General features: G+C 46.7%; 1 non-coding gene across 1 annotated transcript; it reads left to right on the forward strand.

Annotated features, from left to right (window-relative positions):
* The first annotated feature begins 1,963 nt into the window (after positions 1-1,963).
* On the forward strand, positions 1,964-2,054 carry TRNAY-GUA (transfer RNA tyrosine (anticodon GUA)). Its single transcript is given in 2 exon segments — positions 1,964-2,000; positions 2,019-2,054. It is a non-coding gene; the product is annotated as a tRNA-Tyr (tRNA).
* Positions 2,055-23,783: the final 21,729 nt, after the last annotated feature.

Genomic DNA, 23,783 nt, shown 5'->3' on the forward strand with positions numbered 1-23,783 from the left:
AAATCTCTAGTCTTAGGACCCGAATTTTGTTACACATTCTCCAAGGTTAACAAACGTAATATTGACAACAAGCAGTTTACAGCAATAAACCAACATCGCCGAGAGCATGGAGTCCCAACCAAGAATCTATTGTCTCTTTTGTAACAAGCTGCATCAGGATTCACGCCAACCTGCAACGGTAGGATCAGTGGTTTAGCTATGCTGCCCAGTTGATATGTGCCGTGCCCTCTAAAGTGGCTGTCTTCGTGTCCGTCCTTAAGTACACCAGCGGTCACTGATGTCATCGTTCTCCTTCGCTTATTATACAGTACGATGTTTATTGTCTTACTTTCGTAGTCATGCAGCTGGACCAGAGATTGCCTATGCACGTTGCTTGACGTAATCACGGCAAAAAGAAAGTCACTACCAGGAATATTTCGTTCAGGCACGGATAAGTAATGTGGTTTGGCCGCTACGCAAACTTGGGAAGCATGAAAGACAGTACGACAAGTATTTTGATGCCATTCCTGTGTGCATAGGCGAAACATGTTTACGAATGATGACAAATCCCGAAATCACCTGCTGTTGAACTTCAAGACACGCGAAGTGACCCAGAACAAATTACAGACAGTCGTAGAACAGGGTGTCTATGTTCGACGCACGAAGCGTATTCACTTATTACTCAGCCCAAAGGGAAAAAGAAATTTTGTCACAGTAGGAAAAATCATCGTTCTATTTCTAAGTCCGAACACATTATTTGCGAGACTGAATAGCCTCCAATATTTCCTCCATAGCGTTGGACCTGATATATGAAACGGAAGAAATGGCTCCCTATATCTTTTCCTCCACGGCATCTTTGTAGCAGGCAGCGCTATAGCACGGCCACCGAATAAAAAAAGAGGTACCTGACAAACGGCGCTTCGAATTCCGATAATGCTATGGCGTCTTATATCATGGCCAGCGTGAGGTGTAGACGCGCATGTGAGTCGCGTCTGCAATTTATACCAGCCCCTGCTCCTATATAGAAACCCTCGTTTTGGCTGCACACGACTCTCAGTAGCGACAAAACCCAACAAATATAAATATCATAAGTTGGTGAAAGAACTCCCAGACTTTGAGCTTGCTTCGCGAATACGTCATACGGAGACATCTTGCGGGCTCCAACAAAGTGACGTCTGCAAATGCCCGCAAGCTTTGCGTACTTCCAAGTATGAGTGGGATGATAGCATAGATTAGAGAAAATGTCGAAGTGAGCTATACATGTGAAATCGCCATTTCCGCCAAAGCTACACGTTCATTTAGAGTGCACGCAAAACTTGGCGTTAGTGTTTGTCACACCAGAGCATGCGGCACAAGCTAACCTGTTGCGAACCCCTGCTAATTGACGCAAATAGCAGGTGCCCGCAACGAACGCTAACTTAGATTCAAAAACCCTCGAATGACTTATCAATCCTAGTGAGGAGACCAAGGTATGTTTGTGCGAGGGGAGCTGCAGGCCGACACTTCAATCGTTCTCTTCACTTCCGTAGCAAGGCGCCATGGATGCTTTGTAATTACGGTACCGAATTCCCATGCGTCTTCACTTCTTTACTTCATACGCCAAAACAAACAACTATTGATGTAAAAATACACTTTTTTCTGTGTTTCCTTCTGTACAGTGAATCTACTGAATCATGTTAGAGAAAAGCGGAGCAAAAGAGCTGACTGGTCGTACGTATTTGTTTCGAGATGAGCGCAAATGATGCCTCAGTGTTGCAGAGTTGGTTATTTTGTGTCCACTACTGCTCCAGCCTGATTGTGTCCTTCGGTGTAATATTCACCAGTTGATTGTACCATACGTTTAGGGAAAGGAGTAACCAAACGCTACTTTTCGCGAAGTGCGGCTGAAACAGTTTCACAGCGAGTCCTTGCCACACCTTTCTAAAGTAGGTCACGTAGCGCCGGTTAACATTGTTATGTAGCCTGCTGAGCACATCGGCACGTTCCGTCGATAGCTCAGTTGGTAGAGCGGTGGAGTGTAGTGGAATTCTCATGTGAACATCCATAGGTCACTGGTTTGAATCCGGCTCGATGGAGTTATTTTCTTTTTTTTCCAACATTCGTTACTTGGGTCTCATGCGCTGTGTGCCCATTGGTCAGGCCTCTTCTAAATTCTTGCTTTATTCATAACCTTAAATTTCGCTACCGAGGTGCGCAAAAGCCCTCATTAGAACGTTGAAATAGGGGGGGGGGGGGGCATTGCTGATGAGCACGCGAGTTCAAAAATGAAACTCGAAGATTTTTGCCTGTCTCCTAATATGCACATCCTATTCTCAATAGACTGTGCGTATTTAGACTGTGCGTACGTAGAAATTTGCACCGGCGGATTTCTACGTAAACAAGACTAGACAAGAAAAAGGGCAAGTTTAGTTTGGTTTAAAATGCTTGGTAGTTGCGGAGTCACCCTAAATTTTGCGCGTCTGGTCCGTCCGCCTGATAAGTAGAATATTTGGTGCGCACCTCATATAAGCTTTGTTGTCGGCACTCTGCGAGAACAGCGCGCTTATGCACGCCTTGTTCGGCCTTTATGTAAATAGTATCGAAACAAGGGAGTAATCACCAGTTAAAAGAATTGTCTTAAACAAAACGAACGCATACGGTTGTTTACTGGACAATATCTGGTTACAGAATACCAACAGTCAGCGCACAGCACACGCGGTCAATGCGATATCATAACTCGCAATTAAAAGCATTTCGTTGTTCCTTCACGCGTATGTGACACACAAGCAAGCAATAATCCGAAAAAGACTCTGGCACTACGGAAAGCCAATGCATATTGACATTATGACTAGCGATAGGTACATGCGGTGCAACCACGCGTGGCTAGGACCTTGAAATTGCGTGTACATCACTTCGTGATTTTCTTCGACACATTCGAACACATCATCCAGGTCTTTCTCGTTTTCTTAGCTAATTTTCTTAGCGCATCACTGCGTGCTTTTCTCGCGAATGTCAGTACTGTTGACTGTATCACTAGCATTTATAACACAATTAAAATCCCCCAATCAAATAACCTGCTTATCGCAAATCGTCCACCATAACAGATTCGAAAAAAAAATAGACACGCTCTTCAACACAATGTGACGCGTATATCCATATTACAAGGAATTTTTTGTCGCCAAATAGAAAATCACAATGAACCACTTTTCCTGATCGACATGAAAATACACTTTTAACAATAAGGTCGTGCATTTTTTCACAAAGATAACACACCTGCGGATGTGCCTATAGCATGGCTAACGACTGCATATTATATATCAGCGAAACAGCGCACCATGCTCCTGGTGCCCTGCTTTCCGTCAAGCTTAGTTTCATGGACGACTAGGACGTCTATGACTCGGTCAGTGACGAACCATAAGAGCTGACTTTTGCCTACGCCTAGCCACCCACCCTCTGACGTTCAGCGTAGCTTTGCTAAGTGACGTGGTCGGTGCTATGATAACTTACACGCTGAAGGAGTAGACCTGGAGCATGGTGGTTACCTTTCATGGCCAGCCACCAGCTAACTGCATCAAAGACCATCCTGCTTTCCGGCGTTCTTTTCGTTTGCCTGGTCCTGAAGTCTCTCGTCCAAAAAATGTTCGGTTTAGGCTTTCAAACGCCAACAGTTTTCTTGAGTAGTCTTTACCGGCGGTTAATCGCTGTTTACAGTCGACGTCTTGTCCCTTTCACAAGTCTTGTCGCGCACACGCTTTAGCGCGACACTGCAGACACGCATGTCCTCGCTCTCCGTCGTCTGTCCCTGGGTCTCCGTTGCGTTGAACTTGTCCCCAGGCAAGCTTCATTCAAGGCATGGTTAGGCTCGTCCGCTGGCGGTGTGACGAAAGATGCCCCCAATTGCCGAGGAGTCTCGGTCACCTTATTTCTATCACCCGACGACGACTGCCCGGTTGTCGCAAGGACCACTGGGATGCCGGTTCCTTCAACGGCTTTCTACGTTTCGGCCACATCTATGACGGGCTCGGCCACCCATTCGTTCTTCGTTGTTCCAGTTGCCGAGGCACACGTCCTCATGCAGTCAGCCTCAATATGACCGAAGAGTCTACAGCAGGAGCAGCGGGGGCCTAAGACTTGCAGTGGACGTGGACAGTACCTTGGCTACGCAGGCACTGCATTGGACGGTCAGGCACCACGACCAAGGCCCACTATCCGTGGACACGGATTTGATAAGGGTGGTCCTCAATCTTGTAGCCGCACTTTAGCTTGAGCAGCACCGTCCTTGTTGTCCAAAGTTTGTCGGCCATTCTGTGGATGCGCCACCTCTCACGACTCACTTTCACCACGTTGTTCAAAGCTCACAAAAGCACATCTTACATCGTCCTTTTTACATTCTGGAGCAGCTAGTGCAGCCTTAGCTTCCCCCGCTGATCCTGCAGGTCGATAAGGACACAACGTGGCGCCTTCACCTGAAGTTTCTTCAGAGCAAGTAGGCGTTCTGTGAGAGCGGTGTCGTTGAAGGTCACCGCCCACAAGGGGTTGAGCTGACAAGCGCCGAAGATCACCACATCAGGCAACGTTCCCGTCGGCGTCAGCGCATCCCTGAAATCTTCGACCCTTGGGTCTGGCTCTGGCGTCCCCGTGCAAAAACACGGTGTTAGTACAAGCTTGCCTTAAGGCAGCTGAGGAAAATTGAAATGGATATCATCATCCTTATTCCCGTTTCCCCTGCCCACGCGGCCCATTTTGTAGCCACTACGCTGGAGCACGACCCTGCGATCCGTTCAGCTCGGCTGTCGGAAGCAAAATGAAGCAACGGCACCACCGAGGATACCCCGTTCAAATAGTGCCACCATTCGGGGTTGTGCTAACCACAATAAAAGAAAAGGCGTCAACAAATACCTCGAGGCACCGGTGAAATTCGAACTCACGATCTCCTGTTTACTAGAGAGACGCTTTAACCAACTAGGCCACGGTGGCAGCGAGGGTACCATGTTCAGGCAGTGCTACGATTCGGAGTTTCACTAACCAGATTGGAAAAAAAAATGCGGCAACGAGTCCCTCGAGGCACCGGTGAGATTGAAACTCACAATCCTGTTTATTAGACAGGTGCTTTAACCAACTAAGCCACGTCGCCTTTTTTTATTTAATGCCTGTTTTGGTCGAAACACAGCACAAACATGACGCATCAGATAGTACATATGATAATGACGAAAATGGCAGTATCAGTCCTGATTAGACTGATACTGCCAATTTTCAATTTATATATCAATGAAGCGAAAGATTCTATCACCGCTAGCGATTCTGGTATCTATTTTTGAATCTTCACATTTTCAACAAAGCTAGATATCATTTGTCTGAAATAAGTTCTCGTTGGCTTAGCACCTGGGTCGCTGTAGTATCCTGCCATGTGAGCAGGCCGTATACAGTGGAGGGCTATCAACATTATCAAATCTAAAGGGACGCCTTCTTCATTATCCACACTTAGATACCTTATTCCTTGTGGACTCATTGGGAAGTCTTACTTTATTGTCCGCTTCAAGATGGCTTGAGAAAAATGTTTTAAGCCCTATAGGAACCTGCCAATATTTGACCATCTTGAGCACATCTTGTCCACGCCTTCCATGTATATGGCTCTGTACAAAGGCACTGGTAAAACGATATCTTCCACAGCTCTATACAATTCTTTTCGTTTACCACAGAGAAGGTTGCTCGTGTACCTTCTATCAGCTCGCAAATATTATGTACACAAGGTAAAAGAATATATATGCATTACGTCGTCTTTGAACAACTCTTTTTTCGAGAACTATCACTCAGTGGAATCGACTTCCTCCCACAATTGTAAAAATTTCTTCAACGAATGCGTTCTCTTCTGCAATGAAAATGAATGAATCATTCGACCGTCAAGCCCTATAGACATGCGTGCGCCTGGAAGTCGCTGTGATCTGTGCGGTATCTTGGTTGTAAGCTATGTTGTTTTGTTTTGGTGTTAATTTGTTCTTGGGCTAGACGAATGCTGCACTTTGGCAGGCGTCGTGATCTTTGCGGTATCTTGGTTGTAAGCTATGTTGCTTTGTTTTGGTGCTAATTTGCCCTTGGGCTAAACGAATGCTGCGCTTTGGCAGTCGCCGTGATCTGTGCAGTATCTTGGTTGTAAGCTATGTTGTTTTGTTTTGTTGTTACTTTGCCCTTGGGCTAGACGAATGCTACACCTTGATTCAATTACCATGGCAAATTTATCAATTTTTGTGGTTCATGCATTTTTTTCTCACACATATGACTTTTCTGACGCAGTTGTGCTCAGTGCAGCAGTGTATGTTTTGCGTCTTGCAAATTTACTTCTTTTCTCTTTCTCTTTTTTTACACAAACCTGTGTTAACCTCAAATTTTCATGCTCTTTTCCTGCAGCCCCCCCCCCTATATTGCCTGTACGTGCGCTGTGAGTAATAAATCGTCATCTTCATCAGCCTGACTACGTCCACTGCAGGACAAAGGCCTCGTCCGTGTTTCGCCAGTTAACCCGGTCCTGTGCTTGCTGCTGCCGATTTATACCCGCAAACTTCTTAACCTCATCTGCCCACCTAACCTTCTGTCTTCCCTTAACTCGCTTGCCTTCTCTGGGAATTCAGTTAGTTACACCTAATGACCAGTGGTTATCCTGTCTATGCGCTACATGCCCGGCCCATGTCCATTTTCTGTTCTTAATTTCAACTATGATATACTTAACCCCCGTTTGTTCCCTAATACACTCTGCTCTCTTCTTGTCTCTTAAGGTTACACCTACCATTTTTCTTTCCGTTGCTCGCTGCATCGTGCTCAATTTAAGCTGAACTCTCTTTGTAAGTCTCTAGGTTTCTGCTCCGTAGCTAAGTACCGGCAAGAAACAGCTGTTATATGCCTTCCTCTTAAGGGATAGTGACAATCTACCTGCCATAATTTGAGAGTGCTTGCCAAATGTGCTCCACCCCACTCTTATTCTTCTAGTTACTTCAATCTCGTGATTGGGCTCCGCGGTTACCTGCCCTAAGTAGACATAGTGTGAGCGCGACAAGCGAATGACTCTTTATTCTCTTTGATATCATCATCACCTGTACATCTTCTTCATCTGAAAATATCATAATCAGCGTGATTTAGCTCGAGCCTGGCTGAATAAACCGGTTCCTCACAAGTGGTGGTCTGTGCTTTTCGTTTCCTTAAGTCCTCTCGCCCATTCTCGCTGGAGCTCCGTTCCGGTCATCGCATACAACCCCCTGCCATGGTGGCCCAAAAAAATCCTGGCCCATCCAACGTCGCCGTCCTACTGCAGCCACTGCCACCCGCTCCGCCCAACAACATTCGCCTGCGTGATCCACCTGTGTTTTCCGGTCTCCGAGGCGATGATGTCGAAGACTGGATCAAGAACTACGGCCTCGTCAGCGATTTAACAAGTAGGACAATCCACAGAAGTTGCGCAGCGTCCCATTTTACTTGTCCGATGTTGCGAAAACTTGGTTCTGGAACCACCACCTGGATCTTCCCGACTGGGACACTTTCGAGTAGCAAATTCGTCAGATATTTGGTGCCCCTGCAGTTTGCACTGAGGCATCAAAGAAGAAACTCGCTGAACGCACGCAGCTGCCGGGTGAATCTTACACCTCTCATATTGAGGATGTCCTTGCACTGTGCAAGCGCGTTAACACCGGCATGTCTCAGAATGACCAAATACGCCACATTATAAAGGCATTAACACCGTCGCCTTTAACGCCCTAGCCACGCAAAACCCTGCCACCACACGGGACTTGATAACCATCTGTCAGCGACTTGACGAGCTTCAATCTCTTCGCCTTTGCTACGATGCCACCGACGTTCGTTTGCCTGCACCCCTCGACTTGCGTGCGCTTATTCGCGACATTGTTTGTGAAGAGCTGCACGGGCGCTGCTCTTCCTGTGCTGCGGAAGTTACTTTCCCTTCTGAAAAAGATAGCTTGCGAGACCTGATTAAACAAGAGATCGCCTCCGCATCGCGTCCGACGTGTTCCAACAGTCCCATCGTGCGCCAGACGCGCACGTACGCCGAAGTTTCCGCGCTCTCTGCGGCACCCACTGTTTCTGTGCCTACAACAGCAGACCATATGCCTGTGGCTTCGTTATAACCGCCAGTGCGTGCACCACCTTACTACGCACCTCGACCAAGCTGTTACTACTGCGGCTATCAAGGACATATCGCTTGGTTTTGTCGAAGGCGCCAACAAGACGAGCAACACGGCTGCTTTCCCGAAGACCATGGAAGCTTCCGTCCGACCATGAACTACCTACGACCACCCTCCCGATCGTCCTATTACCGTTCACCATCTTTTACTTACCATACGAACGTCTCGCCGCAGGTCGCCTTCGCCAGGTCGCCGTTCAGTGTCGCCTCTGCGGCCCGCCTCCCATTCCACGAACGCCCGCACGGAAAACTCCCCAATGCAGTTTTAGAAGGGGAAACTGCATCCCTTGGACAGCTAACAATTCCTCCAGAGCGGCCATCGAATTTGATAGTAGTGTTTGTAGAAGGTGTACGCGTTGAGGCTCTTGTAGACACTGGTGCTGCCGTTTCGATTATTCGTGCTGATTTTTGTTCCCGCCTTCGAAAAGTCACCACAGCTTATGGCGGCCCACCTCTACGTGCGGCGACTAACGCTCTCATTCGTCCACTTGCACAGAGTACCGTTCGTGTCTGCATAAAAGGCATTCGTCATCACATTGTTTTCGCGGTATTTCGTGAGTGCACCCACGCTCTCATTCTTGGGTGGGATTTCTTGTCTTCTGCGTCCGCTTTCATATCGTGTCATCAGCGCCTCCTGCATCTAAGTGCCACTGACTCTTCTCCGCTTGAACACGATGGACGCACTCACCTTGTCACCAAGTCAGATTATGTACTTCGGCCATACATCGAAGAAATTATAAGTGTTAATTGCACCGACATTGTGGATGTTGACGTACTAATTCTTCCTTACGGTCATACCCTGCGTAGGGGCATTGTGATCACACCAGGGCTTATTCGCTTCTTCGATCGGTCTACGTACCTAACCGCCATAAATCAAACGCCCGAGCGTGTACTGCTCCCCTGTGGCTCAACAGTATCTTGCGCGGTCGACAGTGGGCCTGTTGCGGTTGTTACTCTTCCGAACAACAACCACAACGATGTTCCGAAGTCACAATCACTGCCATTCAATGCCTCTGCCACACCTGTGTCGGCAACAATAAGCGATGACTTAACACCTAATCAAACTGAAGATTTGCTCGCCCTGTTAAATAGACACCGTTCTCTATTTGACGTGAACTCGCCCACCCTCAGCATGACTACCACCGCTACTTACAGCATCCAGACTGACGGCTCTCGAATTGTACATCGGCGCCCATATCGCTTGTCTCAGGCAAAACGCAAGATCTTCGAGGAAAACGTCTCAGACATGTTACGACGCAACATCATACGTCCTTCCACGAATCCCTGGTCATCCCCACTTATTTTCGTTCAAAAGAAAGATGGGACAGTGCGTTTCTGCGTCGATTACCGTGCGCTAAACAAAATAACGCGCAAGGATGTTTATCCCTTTTCTCGGATCGACGATGCTTTATCACGCTGTCCTTTGCCCAGCGGAAGCCACTCACCATCGATACTCCAAAACGACAGCACCTCTCCAATCGCAGCGCTAAGTTCATCACCTGCCACCCTATCCGTCCTTGTTTCACAACAACGTGTCGACCCATACTGCAGCACCATTGTTGACCGCTTGACCGGCTCTACTACTCCTCCAAACGCCAGACTCCGTCGACAACTTAAACAATTTAAGCTTGTCGGTGATGCTTTATGTCGCTACATTTACCACATCGATGGCACCAAGTGGGCACCCGTAATCCCACGTTCTCTGCAACGTGAAGTTCTAGAAGCCTTTCATGATGATCCAACCGCCGCTCATCTAGGCTATCACAATACTTACGACAAAATACGAAGTCGTTGTTTTTGGCCTGGCCTCTCTTCAGCCGTCGCTAAGTACGTCGCCTTCTGTGTCTATTGCCAACGGCGAAAACGACCGACAACTGCTCCGGCTGGCTTAATGCAACCTCTTCCTTGTCCCGCCTCGCCTTTTGAATTCGTTGGAATCGACTTGTATGGCCCTCTTTCTATATCATCCAATGGAAATCGCTGGATTGTCACGGCCGTCGACCACCTTACCCGCTACGCAGAAACAGCTTCTATACCATCTGGGACTACCACTAAGATCGCCGATTTCTTTCTACACAACATCGTTTTGCGTAATGGAGCTCCACGCATTCTCCTGAGTGATCGTGGCAAAGTCTTCCTCTCTTCCATTGTCGAGCAAGTTTGGCTTGCCTCGAACACTGTTCACAAACCCCTTCTAGCTACCACCCGCAGACCAACGGATTGACTGAACGGTTTCATCAGACCCTATCGGACATGATCGCCATGTACATTCACCCCAACCACACAAACTGGAATGCAATTCTACCCTTCGTGACATTCGCCTATAAGACGGCTGCTCAACGCACTACCGACTTTTCTCCATTTTTTCTCGTCTATGGTCGCTCGCCGAGTTTCGGTCTGGATGTCTCTTTCCTTTCGGCCCCTGCACCCTCGACGGCTCCTTTCTCTGAAGAATTCTTATCTCGTCTCGCACACTGCCGTCACCAAGCCCGTGTTAACACCGGCCTCTCTCAAGACACTAAAAAATCTCGCTATGACTCGTCTCGCCGCGTTGTGAGTTTTTCGCCTGGTGACGAAGTTCTTCTATGGACTCCATTACGCGTTCCCGGCCTATGCGACAAATTCATCAGTCGCTTCATTGGGCCGTACACGGTAGTCGAACAGACATCTCCTGTGAATTACCGCGTTTATCCTCTTAGCGCTAGTCCTGATCATCGTTGCCGAGGAACAGAGATAGTGCACGTATCTCGTTTAAAGCCTTATGCGCGACGCATTTCATAATACTGTCAAGCGACCAGGCGGCCGATTTCATCACGCGGGGGAATTAGTGTGAGCGTGACAAAGAAATGACTCTTTATTTTATTTGATATCATCATCACCTGTACATCTTCTTCATCTGAAAATATCATCACCAGCGTAATTTAGCTCGAGCCTGGCTGAATAAAGCGGTTCCTCACAATAGTTTTTTACAACTTGAAGTGCACCATTACCTTTCTCGAAGCGCTGCTCTCTTCCGACGTTGTTGTACATTACTTTCGTTTTCTGCAGATTAATTTTAAGACCTACCTTTCTGCTCACCTTGTCTAACCCCGTAATCACGAGTGTCAATTCGTCCCCTGAGTTACTCAGCAATGCAATGTCATCGGCAGAGCTCAGGTTACTAAAGTACTCTCTATTAACTCTTATCCCTAACTTTTCTCATTCTTAGCTTCTGAAACCCTCCTGTAAGCACGCGGTAAATAGCATTGGGGAGATTGTGTCCCGCTGCCTTACACCCTTCTTGATTGCTATTCTGTTGCTTTTTTTGAAGCACAATGGTAGCAGTTGACCCCTGTAAATTTCTTCCAGGATGTTGATATATACTTCATCGGCATCCTGATTCCACAGTGTCTGCATGACGGCTGATGTTTCTACTGAATCAAACGCATTCTCGTAATCTATAAAGGCTATCTATAGTGGTTGGTTATATTCTGAGCAATGCTCTATTACCTGATTAATAGTACGAATGTGGACGATTGATGAGTAGCCTGTTCGAAATCCTGCTTGTTCCTTGGTTGATGGAATTCTATTGTTTTCTTTGCTCTGTTAGCAATTACCTTTGTAAATCGCTTGTATAATACAGGGAGCAAGCTGATCGGCCTGTAATTCTTCAAGTCCTTGTCATCCCTTTTTTAATGTACTAAGATGATGTTAGCATTCTTCCAAGACTCTGGTACTCTCCCTGTCAGAAGACACCTCGTAAACAGGGTGGCTAGATTTTCTAACACAATGTGTTCTCTAGTTTTCAGCAGATCTGATGTTGCCTAATCCTCACCAGCAGCTTTGCCTCTTTGATGCTCTCCAAAGCTTTTCGTTACTGGTGGCGTGTTATCTGGGTTACTGCTAGTTCATATAGTATTAAGGTTGTGGTTGTCCCGGCTACTGTACAGATATCTGTAAACCTCCTCCGCTATTTTACCTATCCTATCCATATTGGTAGTTATTTTGTCCTGTTTGTCCCTTAGTGCATACATACAATTTTTATCTATTCCAAAGTTTCTCTTCACTGCTTTGACGCTTCCTCCGTTTTTCAGAGCGTGTTCAATTCTCTCCATGTTATACTTTCTTACATCGCATAGCTTACGCCTATTAATCAACTTCGAAAGCTCTGCCAGTTCTATTTTGTCTGTTGTACTTGAGAATTTCATGCTTTGACGCTTCCTAATTAGATTCTTCGTATCCTGGGAAAGCTTGCCAATGTCCTGTCTAACTACCCTGCCTTCAACTTTCACTTCACACTCCGTAATGGTACTCGTCAGATCATCATTCATTGTATCTACGCTAAGGTTGGTTTCCTCACTAAGAGCCAAATACCTGTTCTGAACCGAGACTCTGAATTTCTGTATTTTCCCTCTCAGTGCCAGCTCATTGAATGGCTTCTTGCGTATCAGTTTCTGTCGTACCTTCTTCAAGTCTAGGCGAATTCAAAACCGTACCATTCTATGGTCACTGCATCGTACCTTGCAAACCTATTCCACATTCTGCATGATGCCTGGGTGTGCACTCATTACAAAGTGTACTTCGTTCTTATTTTCCCATTAAGGCTCCTCCATGTCCACTTGTGGTTTTCTCGTTTCGGTAGAAGGTATTCAAAATCCGAAAAATATTGCGTTCTGCGAATTCTACTAGTAGCTATCCTCTGGCACTCCTAGTACCTATACCATAATCTCCTACTGCCTGGTCTCCAGCCTGCTTCTTCCCTACCTTTGCATTAAAGCCTCCCATCAGTATAGTATACTGCGTTTTTACCTTACTCATTGCGTATTACACGTCTTCATAGAAACTTCCTACTTAAGCGCCATCATAGCTTGATGTTGGCGCGTAAGCCTGTACCACCTTCATCTTGTATCTCTTATTCAGTTTAATTACGATACCTACCACCCATTCATTAGAGCTATAGTATTCTTCTATGTTGCCAGCTATGTTTCTGTGAATTAGCAACCCCACTCTGTGTTCTCTTCTGTTAGCCCAGCCCCGATAGCAAAGAACGTGCCCATTCTGTAGCACCGTATATGCCTCACCTGTTCTTCTAACCTCCCTGAGGCCTATTATATCCCATTAAACACCCTCTAGCTCCTCGAATAGTACAGCTAGACTTCCCTCACTAGATGAGGTTCTAGCGTTAAACGTAGCCAAGTTCAGGTTTCATTGGCGGCCTGTCCGGATACAGAGATTCTTAGCACCCTCTGCTGTATTGCAGATCTGACCACCACCACGGTCAGTTGCTTCGCAGCAGTTTGCGACTGAGGGCCGTGAGTTAATTGACGTATGCATGGGAGAGGTAGTGACCAGATACTGCACCAGTGTTGCTCTGGTGATGGAGTGCGTTACCGGCGGTGGTTACCTGTGAGGTCGCACCCCAGGCCTCTTAATGCAGTTCCATCCCCAAACGGATTTTTTAAAAATCCGGTTGGGAACTGCGCCGCACCGCGATTTTAACCACGGAGCGTTTGGATGCGAGGCGGATGCTCTAACCACTGCGCCATCTCCGCATGCATAAATAAGAAAATAAAAATAAAAACAAAAATGAATAATCAAACGAATAAATAAATAACACAGAGAAGGTGCTCGTGCGTCCGATGTGCATCGGTAGATGCCAAGGCACTTGATGAGGGCTCGGTGCAGTGGTCAATGTTCCAGCAAAACTGTCTGGACGATGCGTTTTACACACGGCAGAAGCGGAATGAAAGTTCATATGCGTGGGGGTAGAACAAAAAAGCCGCAGGGTAGAATGGCACGATTTCAGGAACTGGTTGAATTCTCGGGAGAAAAACTGGGGGCCATTGTCACACACAGCTTCATCAGTGTAGGGTCTCGAGAAATAAAAAAACTGCCAGCAGAAAGCTTGTCACTGTGTGGGTCAACACCTCGCTGCACAACTGTACTTCGGGCCACTTGGAGAAGTAGTCTACGAAGGTCATACGAACAGGCAATTGTTTGGCGCTCTTTCCGTGGGACCGAGGATATCGATGGAAACATTCTGCCATGGCCTAACTGAAAGGGTAATATCTTGCAGCGGAGTTACTGCAGGCTTTCCACTCTTGCCTGACTTCTAGTAAACTACGCAATCGTGGATAGCAAGCTCCATTTGTCTGTTTATTCCAGGCCACCGAAATCATTTTTGAAGTCGCGCGTTGGTGCGAACTGTCCCAGGGTGTGATTTGTTTGCGCTGGAAATAACGTGTTGGGTAAGCGATTGAAAGACTACGAGGCTGCCTCATCGCAAAAGCAAGTCGTCGATCACAGACAGTTCTCCACGCACAGTAGAAATGGCTATGGTTCAACCGAGACGAACTTGTGGGGTGGCCAAGATAATGATATCCAAGACTTTACTTATTCCACATTAGCATCCTTATGTAGGGACTGCTGGAACTGCTCTGTGATAAGGCAGAGTGCGCTATGTGAGACACCACCTCTTCCTTGACCAATACATTGTCCGATTATCCAGTACGATTATCCAGTACGATGTCTATTGTCTTACTTCCGTAGTCACGCAGCAGGAGGGGAGACTGCCCACGCTCGTCGCTTGATATGCGGTCAGAATCTAAGTCAGTACCAGCAACGTTTTGTGCAGGCACTGATAAGTAATGTGGGTGTGCCACTACACAGTTTGGGAAGCATGGAGGAAAGTACAAAAAGTGTTTGTATGGCACTCCTGTTTGTTATGCACTCTAAAGCAAAAGGGTGTCGAACGGGTGTGTGGGTCGTCCTTTTGGAGACTAATGGGACTGCCACAACCATTATTCTTTTTAGGACTAACGTAACTGGGCCTAACCGTTGGTCCCCACATACTTACTAGAGGGACTAACATTTAGCCCTCACATTTAGACCTTAGCGGGTAATCGTTTTTTTTCCACAAGTCACCTCAAAGAACCAACATTTATTCTTCACATTTACACCTAATTGAGCAACTGCTAGTCCACACATTGACGTCTTACGAGTCACCATTAATCCCCACAGTTGCACCTCGCCGGACGTGATATTGGTCCACTCAAATACTCTATTCGGATGAACTTTTATTCCCAGTTCAAATATTGTTTTTCATTCACTCTCCGCGAGGCCTAACACTTGTATCGCCTGTTTTTGCACCAAATTGCGCTGAAAAGGACTCGAGAAAAATTATATAGCAATCTGTGTGCCACTGCTTTCGCAGTTACAGCAACAATGAAAAAACAAAAATGAGACAATTAAATCTTTAATTTTTCTAATTACACATGAAAATTCCCCATTCTTAAAGCGAAATCATGGTAAAATATACAAGTACAGTTGGTGAAATATACACAGTCCTCATTTTCATGTCTTAAACAGTCCTTGTGAAGCTGCTCCTAGGGAAGTCATAGACCACAGACATGGAAGACGCCAGCCCACGCAGCCTACTGGATGTTGTGTGCCCACTGGTTACAAAAAAATTGTAATTATAGTAATACGCGACAAAAGATGAAGAGGCACGTATGCGACAAGTGCGTGCAAGTTGATATAAAAATATACGGGTAAAATATGGCAGGAAAATAAATATACTTTCGAATCTGGTACAGTGCTTCTGAAGCTGCTCCAACGAAAACAATAGATGAAGGGCATTTCAGACGCCTGCGCACACAGCCGCAGGCTTCTGCACGGTGCGTGCTCAAAGCTGCACACTGAGCCTGTAAGAATAGTTAGTCACACGTGACGGAGGATGTATATGCACGCACATCAAAATACGTGGGAGGTGATATAAAAACATACGTGTAAAATAGGAGATGCAAATATTTCACCATGATACCACACATCGTCAGAAGGCATATCGATCCCCATAGCGCAATTGGTAAATTGCGGCGGCCACAGCCCTAACTTGGAGGCACCGTGAACCACGGTGCCACCAACAAGTCAGCGAGTTTTAAGTGAGAGACGTCGTTCTGCTTGAGCAAGTGAACGCGATAACAAACTGTGCGTTACACGTGGAGCGTCTGACTCTGCCAACAACTAACCTCGAACAGAAGAGCGAGCGTACACGCTGGCCGCCGCCAGGAAGAGCGCCGAGCTGGTTTGGAGCGACCGCCGAAGAAACCGACGGCAATGCGGCCCTTTTCTGCGAACTCGAGCGGGTGCGTGTGCAGCGAGCAAACGCGATTTCAACGCCACGGCCGCCGCCTACGCCCGGCGCCGAGCTGTTTGTGACCGATTGACGGCGAAGTCAACTGTAATGGCGACCGATTTTCGCAGAGTTCGACGCTAGCGAAAACCCCGCCAGCCAAAGCTGGTGCACACACAGCGTGCGACATACTACAGTCGAAGGCAAAAGGGTGTTAAAAGGGTGTGTGATTCGTCCTTTTGGAGACTAATGGGACTGCCACAACCATTATTACTTTAAGGACTAGCGGCACCGGGTCTGACAGTTAGTACCCCCAGACGAGCTCAAGAGACTAACATTTAGTCCTCGCATTTACATCTTAGTGAGTAACTGTTAGCCCCACAATTCACCTCAAACGACTAAAATTTAGCCCCCTTATTTGCACCTTATTGATCGACTGTTAATCCCCACATTTACACCTTACCGAGCAACCGTTAGTCCTGACAGCTAACCCTTGTCGGACAAACGGTTGATCCACTCAAATACTCCAATCGTATGAACTTTTTGTCCCCAGTTCAAACATTGTTTTTTGTTTATTTTCCGCCAGGCGCAATACTTTTTTCGCCTGTTTTTCTGCGCTGTGAGCAACAAATTGCGCAGAAAAGAAAACGCGGGAAAATAGTTAGCCACCTATGTGTAACTGGTTTCACAGTCACGGAAACAACGAAAGACAAAAGTGAGACATCGAAATCTTTTATTTTTCTTCATACACATGAAGTTTCTCCATTTTCTTAAGTGAATTCATGGTGAAGTCTACAAGTCCAGTCTCGTTGTCAAACCTTGTTCACTCGTTGGGGAGCTCTTCCGACGGAAGCAATAGATGACAAGCATTGAAGACGCCAGTGCACGCAGCCTTTTGCCTGTTTTGTCCCCACGGCTGCACGTACAATAGTATAGTAAAAATAGTTTGACACACGTGAAAGAGGATGAAGATGCACGCATATGACAAGTACGTGCACGTTAATATAAGAACAAGCGTTAAAGCATGACACACAAATAACTTTTCCTTCACATCTCACAGAGTTCTTCTGAAGCTGCTCTGACGAAATAGATGGATGACAGGCATCGCAGACGCCAGCGCACACAGTCTTCAGCACGGTGTGTGCCCACGGCTGCACAATAAGCATGTAAAATAGTGAGTCACACGTGACATAGGATGAATACAAATGCATATGAGAAATACGTGCAAGATGAAATGAAAACATACGTGAGATAAGACATGATAATTATTTCACCGTGATGTCACATATCGTCAAAGACCCATTTCGATCCCCGTAGCGCAACAGCTTAGGAGCGGCGGCCGCAGCCACAACTCCGCGAACCACCGTGCCACTAACAAGCAGGCGAGTACTGAGAGAGCGGCGTCGTTCAGCTCGAGCAAGCGAACGCGAGACCAAACACGGCACTGCACGCGGAGTGTGCTGCCAGGGAACTTCGAACAGGAGAGCACTTGGCCGCCAACACGAACGCTTGGCCGCCGCCACGAACAGCGCCGAGCTGGCTTGGAGCTAGCGCAGAAGAAACCGACGGTAATGCGGCCCTTTTCTTCAAACTCAAGCGAGTGCAGCGCGCAAACGCGAGTCCACCGCTGCGGTCAACGGACGGCGCCGAGCAGCTTGTGAGCGACTTACGGAAAAGCCAACTGTAATGACGACCAATATTCAGTGAGTTCCGACGCTACCGAAAGCCCCGCCAGCCCGTGCTGGTGCACTTAACAGCGCAGGACATACTACAACCAAGCTCTTTACGAGAACCCGCAACGTGTTTTCGACGACTCTCAACACAGCGACAAGGTCTCAGCCCAATATCGTCAGCCCGGAGCTCATCGCGGCGGCGAAGACAGGTGAGCACTGGATGAGCGAGCGTAGAGGAGGACGACGGCAATGGCGGCTAATTTCCAGGCGGTCGCGAAGCACAGGCGAAAATCAGACGCCGAAGCTGATCTTCGCGATGCATTTCGTGCGTGCGATATACAACACGACCCCACCCGTTGCCGGCAAGCGTGATCCGTATGCCACACGCGACAAGTAGAGTAGAATAAAGAATGATAACCTACTTGTCTTATCCAGCGCTGTTTCCTACCCTGAATCAGACTGAATTATATATCCGATAGGTCTGTTGTTTTCTCGGCCGCCATATTGGCCTTCCCAACTGTTGCTGTCGTGTATTGGTCGTGACTTTCTTGAAGCCAGAGATAGACAGCGTGGCGTGGTAACGTGTCGAGACTTGCTGAAGACTTCATGGGTACAGCGAAACGCAACAGCAGCAGCCCAGGCTCATCCAAGCGTACACACAAGCACCACGTCGTAATTCTTAGATCGTCGAATCCAGGCGGCCGTGGTCGAGCGCTCCCCGCGCGACGCGACGCGAACCGTCGCCGGCAAAATACGGGGAAAGAATAATCCAGAAGAGGAGGAGAGTGAGGGCTGGTCACCTTGGCAATGCTTTTCGTGCTGCCTGCGATCCCAGGGTGGTTCATCCCTTTGGAGTGTGTTTGGAGACTAAGCAGTTTTGCGTGGCACGCTTCCCTCAGTGGTTGCTCCTCAGCAGTCTATCCATTCATCGCGCACGCTTACTGGGGCTCCGTGACTTCTTTAACGAGTAATTTTGCCTTAGAGTGTACAACTAATCCCGGCACAAGAAACTGTAACGTGTTTTGGACACTTCGCAACACAGCGACGAGGTCTCCACCAAATATTGTAGCCCCAGAGCTTAGCACGGCGGCGAACACAGGTGAGCATTCGGTGATCGAGGGTTCAGGTGGGTGACACGAATGGTGGCCAATTTCCAGGTGGTCACAAAGCACAGGCGAACCGCAGACATCCAAGCCGACCTTCGGAGTGCATTTAGGGCGTGTGATGCACAACTCAACCCAGCCCATTGCCAACAAGCGCGATCCGTATTCCAGTAAATGCGATCCGTATCACACACACAAAAACCACGGCAGAATAAAGATTGATCACCTACTTTTGAAAGAATTCAGCGCTGATTTGTGCTCTGAGTCAGACTGAAATAATGTATTCGATAGGCCTGCTGTCTTTTCGGCCGACATGTTGCCTTGATTCACAAACAGAGGTGTCGTGAGTTGGTCGATACCAATTTCACTAAGCCAGAGATATTCAGCGTGGCGTTCCGACCTGTCGAGACCTGCTCCAGACTTTATAGGCGCGGCGAAACGTGGAAGCAGCAGCGCAGGCTCATCCAAGCGTATACACACATAGCATCGTGGCTAATTCCTTGAACGTCGAGCTCTCAGGCGCGACGCAACGCGAACCGTCACCAGCAGAATAAAACGGAAGACTGAGCCAAGAGAGAGCAGGTCAGGAGGATGGTTAGTGCCCTTGACAACGGGAGGCGCACGGCCCGGATCTTCCGCGCGGTTCATCCCTTTGGAGACTAAGTGGTTTGCACGTAATACCCATCCCTCTGTGGTTACTCCTCAACGGTCAATCAATTCATCGTGCGCGCCTATTGGGCTCCTTACTCCTTTTTCGGGTAATTTTGTCTCAGAATGTAGGCCGTACAGGTTAACTAAAAGACTGTGACGACGAAATCTCAGCGTCACCTGCTGGTGAACCTAAAGACAGGCGATGTGTTCTAGAACAACTTACAGACAGCCGATATGAAGAATGGAGTGTCTTTAACTTCGACGCACGAATCATATCAACTTAGTACTAAGCCGAAAGAGGAAAATAAATCAAGTCTCTGATTGAAAGTCTCTGATTATCGTACAACTTCTCGGTGTGAAAACACTCAAAAGCATCCACCATATTCTCCACAGCATGAATCCTGATGTGTGAAGGAAATGAAACAGCTCCCTACATATTTTTGTCCACGGCATCTCTGTGGCATTAAACAAAAAGACGTGCACCTCAAACGGCCTTCAAATTCCGATAATGCTTTGGTGCTTTATCACGGCCAGCCTCAGGAGTAGACCATCATGTGAGTTGCGTCTCCCTTTCAGACCGGTTGCGGCTCCTAGGAACATCCGTCTTGGCTGCACATGAATCTCATTAACGACAAAAAGCAACGAAGAAAAACATCATAGGTTATGAAAGAGCTCCGATACTTTGCACTTGCTTTCCGCATACGCCATACACCGACATCTAGTGGTCTCCTGTTGAGTGACGTCTGGAAATACCGCAAGCTTTGCGTGTGGTATTTTATATTTTTTATTATGAGTGCGAGGTTAGCATATATTAGAAAAAAATGTTGAATTGACCAAGACATGTGACATTTAATTTTCGTCAATCATGGCTACACGTTTATTTCTAGCACAGCAAAGCTTTGCGTTAGTGTTTGTCACCCCTGCGCATGCTGCACACGCTAACCTGTTGCGAACCCTCGGTAAGTGGCACAAACCGCGGTTGTCTGCAACGAACGCTAATTTAGATTGAAAAACTCTGAAATGACTTATTAATCCCAGTGAGGAGACCAGTGTCTCTTTGTCCGAGGGGGCCGCGGCTTCAATCGTCCTCTTCACTTATGTAGCTGGGTGCCATTGGTGCTTCGTTATTACAGAACCGAATTCCCATACATCTTCAATTTTTTGTTTGTTATGCAAAAAGAAAGAATTAAAGGTGTGGAACTATATTTTCTCTGCGTTGGCTTCTATACAATGATTCTAATGAAACATTTTAGAGAAAAGCAGACCAAAGGGTTGGCTGGTCGTATGTGTGTCTTTCGAGATGAGCACAATTGATGCCTCTGTGTTGTAGAGTTGGTTATTTTGTGTATACAACTATTACAGCCTGATTGTATCTTTCGGTGTTATATTCATCACTGGATTGTATTGCACGTCTACGGGAAGGAGTAACCACACGCTACTTTTCGCGAATTGCGGCTCAAACGGTTTCACAGCAAGTCCTTGCTACACATCTGTAAAGTACGTCACGCATTCCGCGCCGGCCAACTTGGATATGTAAGCTGCCGACCACGTCTGCATGTTCCGTCGATAGCTCAGTTGAGTTTCTTGTGAGCACTCATGTTACCACAGGGGCTGTAAGGATACACGAAGGAAGTTGTGCCCAGCGTGCGGTTTTTGTGTGTTCGTTTTTCAACTGACTACCTTTGGTCTGTTGGAAGGAAAAAACTTTACAAAGATTTATGTGACACGATGCTCCCCATCCCACTGTACAGAGCGCTATATACAACATGCAAGGGTCACAATGTACTTAAACGAGTTACAAAAATGCCAGCAGCTCCAAGTGCAAAAACGTTCTTTTATAAATTACACACCGGAAACCTTCTTGTAAAAACCTTCCTAGAACAGCGTGGGTTTTATATGCCTTGGGGATCTCACTGTCTAATCCGTAAGAAACCAGAATTTATTGACCGTGTTTTCCTGCACTGTTGGGAAGGAGTTTATTTTTGGGACGTATTACAAAGAACAATCAAAAAAGAGTTCCCGTTAGACCCTCATAGGATCAGGTATTTGGCAATAGAGAATGAGGATGGATTACCTTTTGATTTTATCATTATGACTGCCTTGCACAGTAAATAACGCTCTAGAAAGGCTGGATTTCATTGTGACCCAGACAGGAGACCAGCAAGAGAGTACTTTAAAGAAAGCATCTCAAGATTACTCGAGGTAGTAAGAAAAGACGAATGTGTACCTTTAGGGGTATAAAGGGTAGATTTATGGGTATAAAGGGTATAAAGGGCTGATCATGAAGAATTCTAGGACATGATGTGTTATAATATTGCTTAACGGTATTAGTTATTTTCAGGTTATTTGTAATTTTTGTTGGAAATTGTAATATATTTTTCTTAGCAACCCGTTTGTGAAGTTTAATAGAAATTAAGGGAAAAAAAGCCGATAGCTCAGTTGGTAGAGTGGTGGAGTGTAGTAGAATTCTCATGCGGGCATCCATAGGTCGCTGGTTCGAATCCGGCTCGACGGAGCTACTTTTTATATTTTTTTATCATTCGTTATGTGGATCTCATGCGCTGTGTGCCCCAACGGTGAGGCCTGTTCTCAAAACAGGCTTTATTCCTAATGTTCATTTTTGCTACCGGGATGCTCAAAATCTCTGAATAAAAGCTTGGAAATCGGTTGAAATATGGGAGTGGAGGACCACATGGCTGGTGAGCACGCTAGTTCAAGAATTGAACTTGAAAATTGCTATCTTCGAATACACACAGCCTATTCTCAATAGACTCAACTTACACACAAACAATTAGACTAGACAAGAAAGAGGACTTGTTTAGTTTGGTTAATTGTGTGCTGGGGTTCCGGAGTCACCCTCTATCGGGCGCGCCCCACTCACCTGCAAAGTAGGATATTTTTGGTGCGCTCCCTATATAGGCTTCGCTATTGGCACTCTGCGAAGACAGCACGCTTATTCCTCGCTGCGCCTTTCTGTAAGCACTATCAAAATAAAAGAGGAATTAAATGTCAAGGAAATTCTCTTGGACGAAGCGAAAGCATATGATTGTTTACGGACAATATCTGCTTAAAGAATACCCACAGTCCACGCACTCCGCACGCGGTCAACGCGATGTCGTAATAAAGCATGCAATGGTTGATAGTGACCTGGAGGACGTGTTCTATTACAATGGGTGGTCTGTATAAATAAATGAAGGATAGAACAAAGGAGCCTCAAGTCACCGATTGCACCACCACAGCGTGTCACACAAACCTATACAAAATAAAACATTGCTGCTCGTACGTTTTCTATGTTCTTAAAATATTTTTCTTACACTTTAGGCAAATTGTCCCCTAAGGCAACTTATGGGTGAGCCACACATTAGACCCACCTTTTCACCGACGATGATATTTATATATTGTCTCAGTCCTTAGCAAGAAATTTTCCGCCACTTGGATTCACATAATGAATAACTTTACAGCGCTGGAGAACACTTCAAGCAAATGCAAGAAGTCTTACGGCCTATATATTGAAGGCACTTGCTTCGAAAAACAGGTTGACACACAGACGGCCAACACGCAAGTAAGGTGGCCGTTGATGTCTACATTGCGCCAAACTGGGGACTTTGCGACCCCGTCTTGCAAGAAATCTTCCCGTTTTGCTCATGGGCGACTTTCTAGCTACTTTTCAACGCTCTTTTGGCTCATTAGGTAGCCCTTTTTTAGTATTTGCACACACACATACTACACTGTCTCTCAGCTTTCTGTCGTGAAGCTGATGTGCACTGTGTCCTCCCCCTCCCCTCGTAGGCTGCTGCACATCAATACCTCATATGCATAGTAATGCGTGGCATGCCTGCGATTACAGAAAAGCTGAGTGCATAGTGACAGACCCGTGGCTGGCGTGGTACACACGTTGCCCATCTGCATTGATTCTACGTGAACGTTTTTAATCCCCATGCTCGGTGCGTGGATCATCGGCGGCTTCGACAAAAAGCTGTTTTAAATTGTAATGTTCAAAGTGAGTTGTAAGCCAGCATTTATTCTAACGTATCTGACAGGAAATATACCTAGTTAGCGTAAACTATGTACAAGCACGAATAATTTAATACAATTTCTTGACT

Source organism: Rhipicephalus microplus, unplaced genomic scaffold (genome assembly GCF_043290135.1).
Source record: "Rhipicephalus microplus isolate Deutch F79 unplaced genomic scaffold, USDA_Rmic scaffold_62, whole genome shotgun sequence".
NCBI lineage: Eukaryota > Metazoa > Arthropoda > Arachnida > Ixodida > Ixodidae > Rhipicephalus > Rhipicephalus microplus.